General features: G+C 37.7%; 1 protein-coding gene across 1 annotated transcript in view; it reads right to left on the bottom strand.

Annotated features, from left to right (window-relative positions):
- LTBP3 (latent transforming growth factor beta binding protein 3) overlaps positions 1–13,107 on the bottom strand; it is a 275,491-nt gene that overhangs the window by 236,477 nt on the left and 25,907 nt on the right. The gene's annotated exons all lie outside the window — the stretch shown is intronic.

The following is a 13,107-nucleotide window of genomic DNA, read 5'->3' as shown; positions in this document are numbered from 1 at the left end:
CTATTAGAAACCGCTTCCAAGTCCTGGACGAGTTCGAAGACCAGGATTTTTGGAGGAGCAAGGGAAAAGACAGACACAAAAGAGAGGATTTAACAAACATTTTGACACCATACAAAAGAAGAAGAGATTCGAGTATAGAGGCACTAGAGGAGGAAAATATGTCCAAAAAAGGAAAAAGGGAAAAACCACAGAGGAACCAATAGAAATGAGAGGCATCTATAACTTAAGTCAAAAAACATTAACAGAATATCACAAAAAGGTTTTAACTAAGGGATTAAAATTTGCCCCGAATAAACCATTAAATCAATTTGAGTTTTATATTGACCTAAATAAATTCAAAAGAAATTTATGCCTAAAAAAGTATTTCGCAAAAAACCCTATAGAACTCCAATTAAATGATGAGGACAAATCAAGACATACAAGTCTAAAAGAAAAATCTCAATTTTATCCAAAACAGATGATTTCAGAAAAAATGGTGACCTTTGAAACTATGGTCATGACTGAGATCAAAAAATTGGATAAAAAAGAGAACTTCAGTCATAACCTGACCCTACAGGAAAGAAAAGCTTTAAAAGATTTAAAAACAGATTCAAACCTGGTTATTAAACCAGCAGACAAGGGAGGGGGAACAGTCCTTATGTCTAAAGAATTCTATGAGAAGGAAGCAGAAAGAATACTTGCAGATAACACCACCTATAAAAAGTTAAACTACAATCCTGGAAATGAGATGAATTTTAAGTTTCAGAAGTTTTTAAATAAGGGTTTAGAGTCGAATATATTAAATGAAAAAGAATTTAGCTTTTTAAATATCAAGTACCCTAAAACTCCGGTTTTTTATTTCTTACCTAAAGTCCACAAAGATGTTAACAATCCCCCAGGGAGACCTATAGTGGCAGGGATAGACTCTATATCTAGTAGACTTTCCCATTATGTGGACCTACACCTTCAACCTCTAGTAAAAAATACCACTTCTTATATAAAGGATACGATTACGGTTTTAAATCTTTTAAATAAATGTATTTGGAATGAAGATTATTTTTTAGTGACAAGCGATGTAGCAGCACTTTACAGTAATATTCCCCATACATACGGATGGAATGCAGTAAAACACCGTTTAAATAATTTTTCAGATCTAACCGAGAAAAAAATGGAATTTATTTTAGAAGGGATTGAACTAATTTTAAACAACAATTTTTTCTGGTACGGCGAGGAATTTTATTTACAAATTAATGGTACGGCCATGGGGACCAAGTTTGCCCCCAGCTATGCAAATTTGTTTATGGCCCATTGGGAAGACACATTTATTTATGGCCCACATAGCTGGAGGGAGAACTTGGTCACCTATGGCCGCTATATCGATGACATTCTCTTTATTTGGAAGGGAGAAGAAAAAGATCTTATAGAATTTTTGAATTTTTTGAATTTTAACTCATGGGGAATAAAACTTACGAGTAATTGGAGTAAAACAGAAGTTATATTTTTAGACCTTTTAATATATATAGAGAACAATACCATCAAAACTAAAAACCATTTTAAAACCGTAGAAGCAAATAGTTACATAGAAAGAGAAAGTTGTCATTTTTCACCATGGCTGGAAAACGCTCCGAAAGGCCAATTTTTAAGAATTCGGCGGAACTGCACTGATTTGAAGGTTTTTAAAACCCAATCAGACAAGATTAAACACGATTTTTTAGAAAAGGGATACAACGAACAAAAATTGGAAAAAGCTAGAGAGGAAGTGAAGGGAGTGGAAAGAAACAGCCTTTTAATATATAAAGAGAAAAAAGAAAACCAAATGAAAGAAATACCCTTTATATGTAATTTTAGTACGGATAATTTTAAAGTAAGAAAGATCATTTCTAAATTTTGGCCAATTCTACTTCAAGACCCCACTGTCAAAACATTCCTCCCAGACAAGCCCAAGTTCATACATAGAGGGGTAAACAATTTGCGTACAACCCTGACATCAAGTTTCATAAGAAAGAAAAAAACAGAAAACTCATTCTTTAATTCCGATAAAGGTTTCTTTGGCTGTGGCCAATGCCTGGCCTGCAAAAGAACCACAAATAAAAAGAGACATATAAAAATGTTTACGAATAAAGATGGCACAGAGTATCCTATTAAAGATTTGCTAACTTGCCACTCGAAGAACTTGATTTATGCACTAATATGCCCTTGTGGCCTCTACTATGTGGGAAAAACTACTAGAGCCCTACACATCAGAATAGAGGAACATGGCAGGAATGTTACAAAAGGATTTGAAAACCATAGTGTTTCATTGCATTATAAATCTTTCCACAACTGTGAGTTTAAAAATACTACATTTCTAGGCATAAAAAAAGTAGATAAGGACTGGAGGGGGGGAAATTTCGATGCAAAAATGAGCAAGCAAGAAATGGAGTGGATTTTTAAACTTAACACCCTAATTCCAAACGGGTTGAACGCAGATTTTGAGATGTGCCATTTCCTTAAATAGACCCCCACCCTCCTGCCCCCTCTCCTCCTCTGTCCATTTTTCCCGTATATATATTTTTTTTTTTCCCGTATATATATGTTCTATACACTTTTTTATGGTATTTATTTTTATAATAACAACATATGTTGAGAGACACATCTCTTAGTTTTATAGTGTTATGTATTATGGTGACGACTCTGACTTTTATGAAGCATTTTAAGGGGAAAGTATTTCGTTTATATAAAACATCACGTTCATCACTTTTTAATATTATGTATTTTAAATCCATGCTAAGCACCTTAAGTGGTTTGTTTTAATCTGTGCACTTTCAGTTACGTAATTAATTTTAAAACATACTGTACCCTAAACCCCATAGTGGTTTGTCTTAATCTGCACAATTTATTGATCCATCCTAGGTCTAGAAATGCTTCATGTCTCATTTGATACTAGGATAAGTACACAAATTGCACTTAAAGTGGTCTATTCTTATGGATATTTTAAATTTTTTAAGAAATATTTTTAAAAAAGATAAAAGTGTATACAATTGATACCTTTAAGAATTACAAATGTATAGAAAGCCATTCATAATGAGAGTATATATCTTTTATTCAAAGTTAAATAAGCATTCATACATATATAGTCTGTGAGATAAACATTGATAAAACTTAAAGCATCACAATATGTATTATCAAAGAGAACGAATCATAGAATATGAAAACAAAGATTACGATGTATCATACCGATATAAGTTTAAAAAAAAGAATATGTTATTGAACTTTCTCGGAATGTATTCTCATCCTCTCTCCCTCTGTAATTATGCCGATCCGGAAACACCTACGAATGAACCGCAAGGTGGAACGCATGAAAACAACGGAAATACGTCATACCGGAAGTGACGAACACGGAAGCAAAAATGCAAAAGAGGCTTGACACGCAGGGCATCGCCGTTGCCATGACGATAGCCCGCGAAATTAAAGAGCCCATAGAGCAATTATTTGAACTACAAGAAAGGTATATAAAGCAGGAACCAGTCCAAGGATCTTCACAAAGACTTTTTGATCCAGCTGAGGAAGCCTATTTGGCGAAACGCGTCCTGGAAACTTCAATTATTGGACTCTTTTATTTTTTGCCTATATAGTGAATATTTGTATAGATACTGTTTTAAAGTGATAGTGTAATAAATATATTTTTTTACCTAAATACTATTTGGCAAAAATTTTTTCCTGCTACAAGAAAGAAGGTGTGTGGTCCTGAACCACACAAGCTGTTCCATTGAGCCTATTCCGAAGGCTCTGGGTTTGTGAGTACCTCATCTAATATTTTATCGATTTTATAAATATATTAAAGGTACTGCACTATATATGCTCTGTATCCTAGATTGATAATAAGAAGGATAAAGGTTCCCAAGAAGGGTGAGGGTCGCCTTTTACGGACCCTGCATGCGCAAGAACTGAGCTAAAATCTTTTGGCTCTTCAGAGTGTGAGTGGGAATTTTCTCATATAGATATTGCATTGCATATTTTACAGTTTTACGCTATGATATGTTTTTTGTGTTTATACTTTTAAGGAAATTATATCAAGGTTAAGGTTTCAAGAAACAATCTTATTCAGGTACATTCACACTTCTTCTGAATTATCTCGTGTTTCCACATCTTAAAGTTAAATATAGCGCTTCACCATCACCCTGTATTTCATTTAAACATATTTGTTTATTTCTAAATTAATCTACATCAACATCAGTGAGGACAAGGAACGGGACATGGCTAGCTTGGTATCCAACCTTGTGCGGTTGCGGTGTTTGCGGTTGTTTGCGGTGCGTTAAACGGGGAGTTTGGTCTGTCACTGTGAAGCAGGTGTAACCCTTACACTACCCGATCGATGCAACATCATACCTGATGTTTTAAAGCACGTTATTCCAAACAATTTAGGAATGTTAGGTGATTTATGCCCTTTATGGATTAAAACTAGACTCTGCATCTACTATTTAATTTTCCATAAGAATTTGGCCATGGATCCCCCTCCGGCATGCCACAGTCCAGGTGTTAGTCCACTTGAAACAACTTTTCCATCACTGTTGTGGCCAGAAAGAGTCCCTGTGGGTTTTAAAATTCGCCTGCCTATTGAAGTCTATGGCGGTTCGCCGGGTTCGCCCGTTCGCGAACATTTGCGGAAATTCGCGTTCGCCGTTCGCGAACGGAAAATTTTATGTTCGCGACATCACTAATTATAATTAAGACAGGGGTCAATAAAGAAAATCTATTTCTTATCACAAATATCAACACAGTGCCTTTAAAATTATTCGGTGATTCTTTCCATGTGATACTGTAGAACCAAAGTACAAAATTATGGGGCCACAGAGAGTGTCAATGAAAATTACTAGCCTGTTTATTTATTCATACGTACTGAAGGAGGAATATCCTTAAACCCTTGTGGATTTGCTTCCCACTGGAGTAGTAATTATGCTGTTAAACTATGCAGCTTTACCAATGTTGAACCTCAACCTTCAGGTTGAATATAGGTTTTGAGGATGTCCTCAAATGACTACAAGGAGTACTTTCATTAGAACACACTGAGCTGTCATTTTGGCTAAGACCCAGATTTATCAAGTGAAGCTTGTCTCATGCGAGGAGAGCCAGAAATCTGTTCTACCTTTTAACAGGTCCCCCAGAGAAAGGCTTCAGAGCCGAAAGGTCAGGGTTTTAATTTCTCCTGCTCTTGGTCAATATACCTATTTAAAGGGTTTTGCATTTAGCACTTTATTATTATTGTGGTATTGGCACTTTCTTTCTGTCGAAACCTATTGATGTATTTTCTATGCATGAATAAACGCTTTTTTATGTGCAAACTTTGGTGTGCCTTGGGATCATTATTATATCTATGACCTTTTAACAGGGCCAATCACTAAAACGGTTATTCACTAAAGTGTGAATTAAAAGTGAATTTAAAATTAAGGACCAAAATAGCTGATTTGGAAAAAGTCAGACATACTGCAACCTCAGCTATTTGACCTCAGTTAATAACCTTTTGTGACGGTAGTCACCATCACTGAGAGCAGAAGGACACTTTACAAAGGTTCCTAAGTTGTTCCTATGTCTAAGTCACCCTGTACCCATTGTAGGTGCAGCGTGTTTATAATGTGTTTGCATATTGTTAATTGTTTTGTGTGCCCTCTGTCCTTCTGATGCAACTAAGTGGATTTGGCTATGGTGCCTGTATAGTGCCCTCTGTTGATAGCAACAGCTATTTGCAAACAGCTGTATAGCAAAGCTTGTTAATTAGCATATTCAGGTAGATTTGCATATTGTTAATTCTGCAGGCAGGAGAGATAGTTTGTGTTGGTTATTGACTTTCTCACCCCTTTGTAGATACGTTATTGTGTTATTATAATTCCCCGTATGTTTTCTGATATATTTTGATTATTTGTATTTTTATTGAATTGTCACCATAGGTTCCATGTAAGGATCATTTGAGCCAGTCCCCCCAAAAAAGAATGTGTTGTATGTTAGTTTGACACTTTAGACAACAATAGCTACATTTAAAAAAAAATCCATATCAACTTTGTTATCAGTTTGGCTCTTTTGGCCCAAAATTTTACGTTCACTTTGAATTCCTCACAAATCATAGTTTAGTAAATAACCCTGTAATGCTGCACTTCAGTGAGCTTATAATGTACGTGTACCATAAAAAAAGTTAAAGAGGTTTGTGATAGAAATATAGAAACTCGAGAAGGTAGAATATTGACTATATGACAAAACCAAGTGTGATGAGCTTTGAGTATGTTAATTTTATGATCACAGCCCCTTTTACATTTAAATATATCTGTTTTTCTTGTGAATGGATTTTATACAATGCTAAGTGAACCTGTTTCTTTGAGCAAGAACCACAAGTAGTTCAAACATCCAATCTGGATATAAATGAAAATCTCAAAGAATCTGTTGTTATTTGAATGTCAATGTTAATTAAATGGTAAATCACTTATAAAAAAAACTAAAAAAAAAAAAACCTTACAACTGATTGAAATGGTTATAATGCCTGGAATTGCCTCTATTTGTTACTTTTTCTTACTTTATCTCTGAACCAAATGGAGGGAAGTGCTCTTATAAGTGTACTGCAAAATATATACATAATACATAGGAAAAGATGAGCTAATTTAGCAAATTCCAGATTCCAGAATAAACCAAACCAACAAGAAAATAACCAAGAGTGTATGTAAATTAAAACATAACTTTATTACTATAAGATCAATAATAGACTAGTGAAATTAGTGGTTAAAAAGCAGAGTAGCCCTTTATTATCTCAAAGTCAAAAAGGACAAAAAATAGGCTCAGTCAGTATTATTAGCACATTCGAAAATGAGACTGACAGTTAAACAATGTAATACGTAACAAAATGTACAAAATATTGTGGTAAGCATAAAGCATTTCCAATTGTTGCTGCTTATACATGTCTAACAGATAAAAGGGGAAATTAAGCCATTTTCTTATATAAGTTGCAGCATAGAGTACATAGAGCAAGGGAGTGCTAAAATAAAAAACATTAACTGATAGAGATAAGTAGACCCCGCTGGTAGACATCAGGCAACAGCAAAATAGTCTGTTTGGATATGTAGGTGAGGGAATGAAAACCTATATTTGTAATTGAACTAACAAGGGCTGAGATCCCCCTTATCATGCCTTCAAGGGTACCTATCCCATCTATTAGACTAAACTGTTCTATAAGCTATTTGTTAACTAGCTGGTACCATACTCCAGGTAGTAAGTAGGCTTAGAACTAACAGAAGAGAAAAAATATAACTGCAACCTTGAGGATGTAGTATAGTAAGTCAAAAGAAAATCAAAGTATAGAAGTGGTCCGGAATGGCAACTCATAAGGCAGCGGTAGGGCCCCAACATGCATTTTACCGGCCAAGCAAGTCTTTGACACTCTCCCCCCTGAAGAGCAACTTGAGTAGTGAAACGCACCAAGTTTGCCAACTGTTACATTGTTTTAACTTTCAGCCTTATACTTGGGTGTGCTAATAATACAGACTGAGCCTATTTTTATTTAATTTTTTTGTCCTTTTTGTTTTGAATTTGTTTATTAGAGTCGCAAGAGTGCGTAGGAAGACATTTTATGAATCGGTAAAAATAACATTTCGTTGCCTGCGCAGAGGCATTGAAGTCAAAATAAACGAGCAATACATAGATAGGTGAATGCACTGTTAGGCTGAGTGGTCTTACTACGTTACGCAGGCTATTGCTGGTGGTGCTATTACAGCTAAGGGATACAGAAATTTACTCTTTACATAGAGCTCGGTATTAGCACCTCGTAGGTTATGATTCTAACAGGCGAGTTTCAGCTATCATCAAACATAGTGCAGTACATCTACAAAAGCATTACCCTACACTTCATTGCATAGGCTGATTCTGTCTGTCTGAGCATGCGATTAAGTTTCCAGTATAAGGAACCTTCTTTGTATTTGAGCTAGCACTATCTTCCTATTGTTCGCTTACAATATGTCAAAGAGCAAGGGGCTAATTATCACAGTGTGACTGCCTTTAGATTCTATATACATAAAACATATAAAAAACTTAAACAAATCATATGAAATGCAAACGGGCTCCCCCAATAAGGAGAGGTGGCATGTTTAACACATTTAACTTGCTGTACTCAGTATAGTTAACATGAGTGCTTTAACTCTTTTGTGGCCAAAGCGGTGCATAGTAAATCATAGTTATGAGCATTATGACTTTGTTTTCATGATTTGCTCAATATGTGTGCTATGAAGTAGGTATACAAATAGTAGAAATAACTTGCAAACATTTAAGCATTAGGAGTATTAAGCTGCTGTGCAGTAATAGATAATGGAGCTATCAGGTTGTCATGTACACGGTAGTAAGCGACTATGCTACCGATTTCATTCCATAGCGCTTCTATCAGGAGCAGAACGTAGCTACTTAAACAACGCAGGTATAAGAATTTATAGATATGCTATTGCATGTTTAGGAGTTTCAAAACGTACTTAATAATAAAAAAAAAAAAAAAAAATAAAGGAAAAAAGAAGGTAAAAAAGGAAAAATTTGAGTCGCTTCACTGGAGCGGGTGATTTGACGCCCTGTGGGAGAGGACTGTCCAGTGCTCGGCTTCCAACTGCCTAATTAGTGTGTCCGTGGGCTTCCCTTCAGCATGGCTGCGCCGTAGGTTATTACGGGGTTTGTGTGCGCTCAGTGGGTCAGTTGGCCCCACCTGAGTCCCCCCAGCTTCTCCTATCACAGCAGGTCCCCCTCCTTCCCCTCCAAGGCTTGCGTCCGTGCCTGCGGTAAGCTCCACCGCTCTGTGGGCACTCAGAGGCCACAGTTGTCTAGCTTCTCCCCCCCGTAGGATCAGCCAGGGCTCCGGCCTCCTGCACCTCCCCAGCTGCAGCAGAGCCCCCCTGGAGCTTCAGCCCTGACTTGCCTCTCCCGCCTCCGGTCTCATACATGGCGCCGGTGTGCATCCCCCCCCGGCCACCGATCCGCCGTGGGGCCCTCGCCCTCTAGCGCCACAGGGCTCACAGAAGTGCGGGCTTATTCTCCAGACCACCCCCGAATCCAGAGGTCAGAGCCGGCTCCATGCCGACCGGTCCGCCGCCTTTGGAGTTCAGTCATGGGATCCTCCGCTCTAGGGGCTGGGATTTCTCAGCCTGGGCCTCCGCCACGTGCGCGCAGGTTACCCCTCGCTGTATTGACGTAGAACGTTCGTCGGCCATTTTAGCTCAACGTGGGCATACCTTGTGTGTCTGGCATGTCCCCATCTCCAGTATCTGAAGCTTTGACTCTTGGGCCGGGATCACCCCCCCTGGCCCGGGTGGGGGGGGAACGGGACCGCGCCGTTTCACTTTCTCCTACTTCTCCTCCTCCTGTTGCCTGCTTGTGTAGCGTGCCTCAGGCTTCTAGGGCTTCTAGGGCTTGCCGTGCGCCGATGGCGTTGCCTGTCGGGTCGGTATCACGGCTCTGTGCTCCCGGGTGTCTCACCTCTTGATTGCTCGTTGTTCCGTGAGTATGGTGGTAGGTTTTGTGCCCTTTTTCGGGCGTTTTGTGTCGCTTGGTGCCGGAGCCAGCAAGGATGGCTGCCGCTCGGCTCGGCGGCCCGGCCCCGCCTTTTTGTCCTTTTTGACTTGAATTTTAGATATAGGGCTCCTCTTTTTTTTTATTTGCTATTCTATTGATTGTATTATATTAACCCCTTAAGGACACAATTTATGGAATAAAAGGGAGTAATGATGGAATATTTCCATCATGTGTCCTTAAGGGGTTAATAAAAGTTATGTTTAGTTTACAAAAAATGTTTTGTTGGTTTGCAAAATATATACATAATATTTAAATTTATTGATTGGCTCATTTTTATTTTTTAAACAAAAATTTATTTTGGAAAATATGGTTTGGCAAAACAAATTTTTTCATGTGCAAGTCTAATGCTCTTGGCCTATCACTGGCATGGCAAAAGACACAGTAAAATACTTCCTCTGCCATGATGTTATTGGGGGCAACACTGAGCATGTCTGCTAAACGGTAAGTAAACCATTTAACAGGGCCGGACACCCCAGACTCGAGCAGTAGAATCGCTTCAAGAAGTTAAAATGGTCATGGTGCCTACAGTATCCCATTAAAACTTGAGCACTGCGGGTTTAGATCATTTCTGATAATATAATGTTATTCAAATTCAGGCCAAAATAGCTGAACCTTTTTTTTTCTCCAATGTTGCTTAAAATTTTTAATTCTGTTTGAATGCACTTTGAATTACAAACAAAAAAACACTTTAGTCAATAACGTTTTTTTTCTCATCAACATTGCAAAAAAAAGTACAAAATGTAGTAAAATGTTCACTTCAATAACGGGTGTACAGGTGTTATGTCAACTTTTCATAGCAAAAAAACAACAACCTTTAACCTCTCTGACATATCTCTCTAGCTATTATAACCCCAGGTATACCTGCTGGCAGAATTACATACCAGCTACAAAGTATTGTTCAACGTTTGCTGTGAACCTGATTTAACCTTGAGTTGGACCATATGATGTTCTTTTTGTTTCCATTTATCAATAACTTTCGTGTCAAGTACGGTTTTCTGATCAATAACATTATATAATTTACTAATCCCAGTTCACACATGGCTTTGTCTGTGGGAAAATAATTATGGAGTTGGTACAGAAAATGTTGATGTTTCACTACTCCTTCCATGGCGAGCAGGTAATAGGAGTATATCTGCCCCTCTATGTTAGGCCTGTGTATACATCAGTTTGTAAGGAAATAATTGAGTGTACTAATATGCACATACTGCAGAATTTACAGGAATGTTTTCTTTTATATTGCTTAACTGACTGGTAGACCACAAGCTGAAACCACATACTGGCTTATCTTCTGGTAAGAGGTTATAGTCTATTACTTAACCCCTTAAGGACACATGACATGTGTGACATGTCATGATTCCCTTTTATTCCAGAAGTTTGGTCCTTAAGGGGTTAAAGGGACACTAGTCACCTGAACAACTTTAGCTTAATGAAGCAGTTTTGGTGTATAGAACATGCCCCTGCAGCCTCACTGCTCAATCCTCTGCCATTTAGGAGTTAAATCCCTTTGTTTATGAGCCCTAGTCACACCTCCCTGCATGTGACTTGCTCAGCCTTCCATAAACACTTCCTGTAAAGAGAGCCCTATTTAGGCTTTCTTTATTGCAAGTTCTGTTTTATTAAGATTTTCTTATCCCCTGCTATGTTAATAACTTGCTAGACCCTGCAAGAGCCTCCTGTATGTGATTAAAGTTCAATTTAGAGATTGAGATACAATTATTTAAGGTAAATTACATCTGTTTGAAAGTGAAATCAGTTTTTTTTTTTTTTCATGCAGGCTCTGTCAATCATAGCCAGGGGAGGTGTGGCTAGGGCTGCATAAACAGAAACAAAGTGATTTAACTCCTAAATGACAGTGAATTGAGCAGTGAAATTGCCGGGGAATGATCTATACACTAAAACTGCTTTATTTAGCTAAAGTAATTTAGGTGACTATAGTGTTCCTTTAAACAAACTGCACACTTCTTTGTTTTGCAGCTTCCTTCAATTGTATATCTATGAAGCAACAGGCAATAGTCAGATATTTACAGAGCTGGAATACATATTAGGCAGAATAGACAACCACCTGGGACCTGTGCTCCCACAAGGATTAGTCAGATATTTGTAGAGCTGAATAACCTATTAGGCGACAGCGAAAACACTTAGTGCCTGAGATCATTAAGAGATCTCCCTGCTATATGATCATATCCACTAGGGAGTGTCTGTTTTCAATAATTATAATGTGCATTTTTGGAGCTTAGGTGGGCTGGTGAGGGGAAATAAGTACCAGGAGCCTTAGCAACTGTTTTTTGTAGCCCAGTCACCGTCCTATGCTTAATAGTAGAGCTCCAGGAGTGTTATAGTTTATAGTGTAAAACCAAGCTCCTCCTCTGTCTGTGTATGAGGCTGGACAGGAAGTGTCTACCAACTAATAGACTCTCACTTTAGCATTGGTGCTTCTTACATATTCCATATCCTATAATTTGTATAATGTTCAGATGCAAAAAGCACAAATATTAAACCAGACATTGAACGCTTTCAACTGAAAGATAGAGATTCTGATGGGAATTGGCATTATTTAAGTAACACTATAGGTTCAGGAACACTAACATGTATTCTTGACTCTATAGTGTTAAAACCACCATCTAGCCCTCCTGACTCCCCCCTGCCTCCCTAAATATAGTAAAATCTTACTTGTATTCAAGTCTGCAGTTGTTGCCTCTGTCCCTGATCTGTCTGCTTGGCTGACATTATCAGAAGTGATTATGTGAGCCAATTGTCAGGACTTACCTAGCCTGCAAGCCCTCGAAGTTACTTTTGGGTTTTGCCTATCGAAATCTCCGTGCCTATTATGATGTGATCTTTCCCCGCTTTATAGGTAAGTCGCGCAAAAGAGGAAACACTGAGTTATTTTGTTTCCTCCGAATCAAAAGTGCTGGCTTAGCTCCCTGCTTGATTTAAAACACTGTGTAACAACTTCTGCTTGAATAACCGACTTTGCTGACCTCTCCTGCCCTTTGGACCCGGATTTGCTACTACCATTCTAAAAGGATTAACAGTCTCTCTCTACATATTCATTATCTGGGTTCATAAAGTCTACTCAATGTAAACTGTTCCATTTACTCCTGCTCTATGGACTCTGCTATTACTACAATAAGCTGTAGTTGTTCTGTGACTATAGTGTCCCTTTAAATATAAGAATTGTCATTCCAGTTGGAATTTTCACTGAACGTTGTCCATTCAAACAAAATCTAGTTTTTAGTGAATTACCATGAGAATGTTAAACTATATCAATGATTATTCATGAACTATCTTATTATATGACTATCACAGAATCTTATATAAACTTGTGTAACATGTTAATGACCAAACATATCTAATATAATCTCAGTTAGACATTAAAAAGTCAGATTTTTTTCGGAACATATATCAATGCTTAGTATTGAGTTTATAGATTACTAATTAATCTGGGATGGTTAAAGGAACACTATAGGCAGCCAGACCAATTAATCTCATTTTAGAGAAACTGCGTTGTTTATATTGCAGCAATAAGACAGTTCAGTAGTTCTAGTATTTCATTGATGCAGC

This window comes from Pelobates fuscus, chromosome 12, assembly GCF_036172605.1.
Source record: "Pelobates fuscus isolate aPelFus1 chromosome 12, aPelFus1.pri, whole genome shotgun sequence".
Lineage (NCBI taxonomy): Eukaryota > Metazoa > Chordata > Amphibia > Anura > Pelobatidae > Pelobates > Pelobates fuscus.
This window is presented reverse-complemented; position numbering and strand designations above follow the sequence as displayed.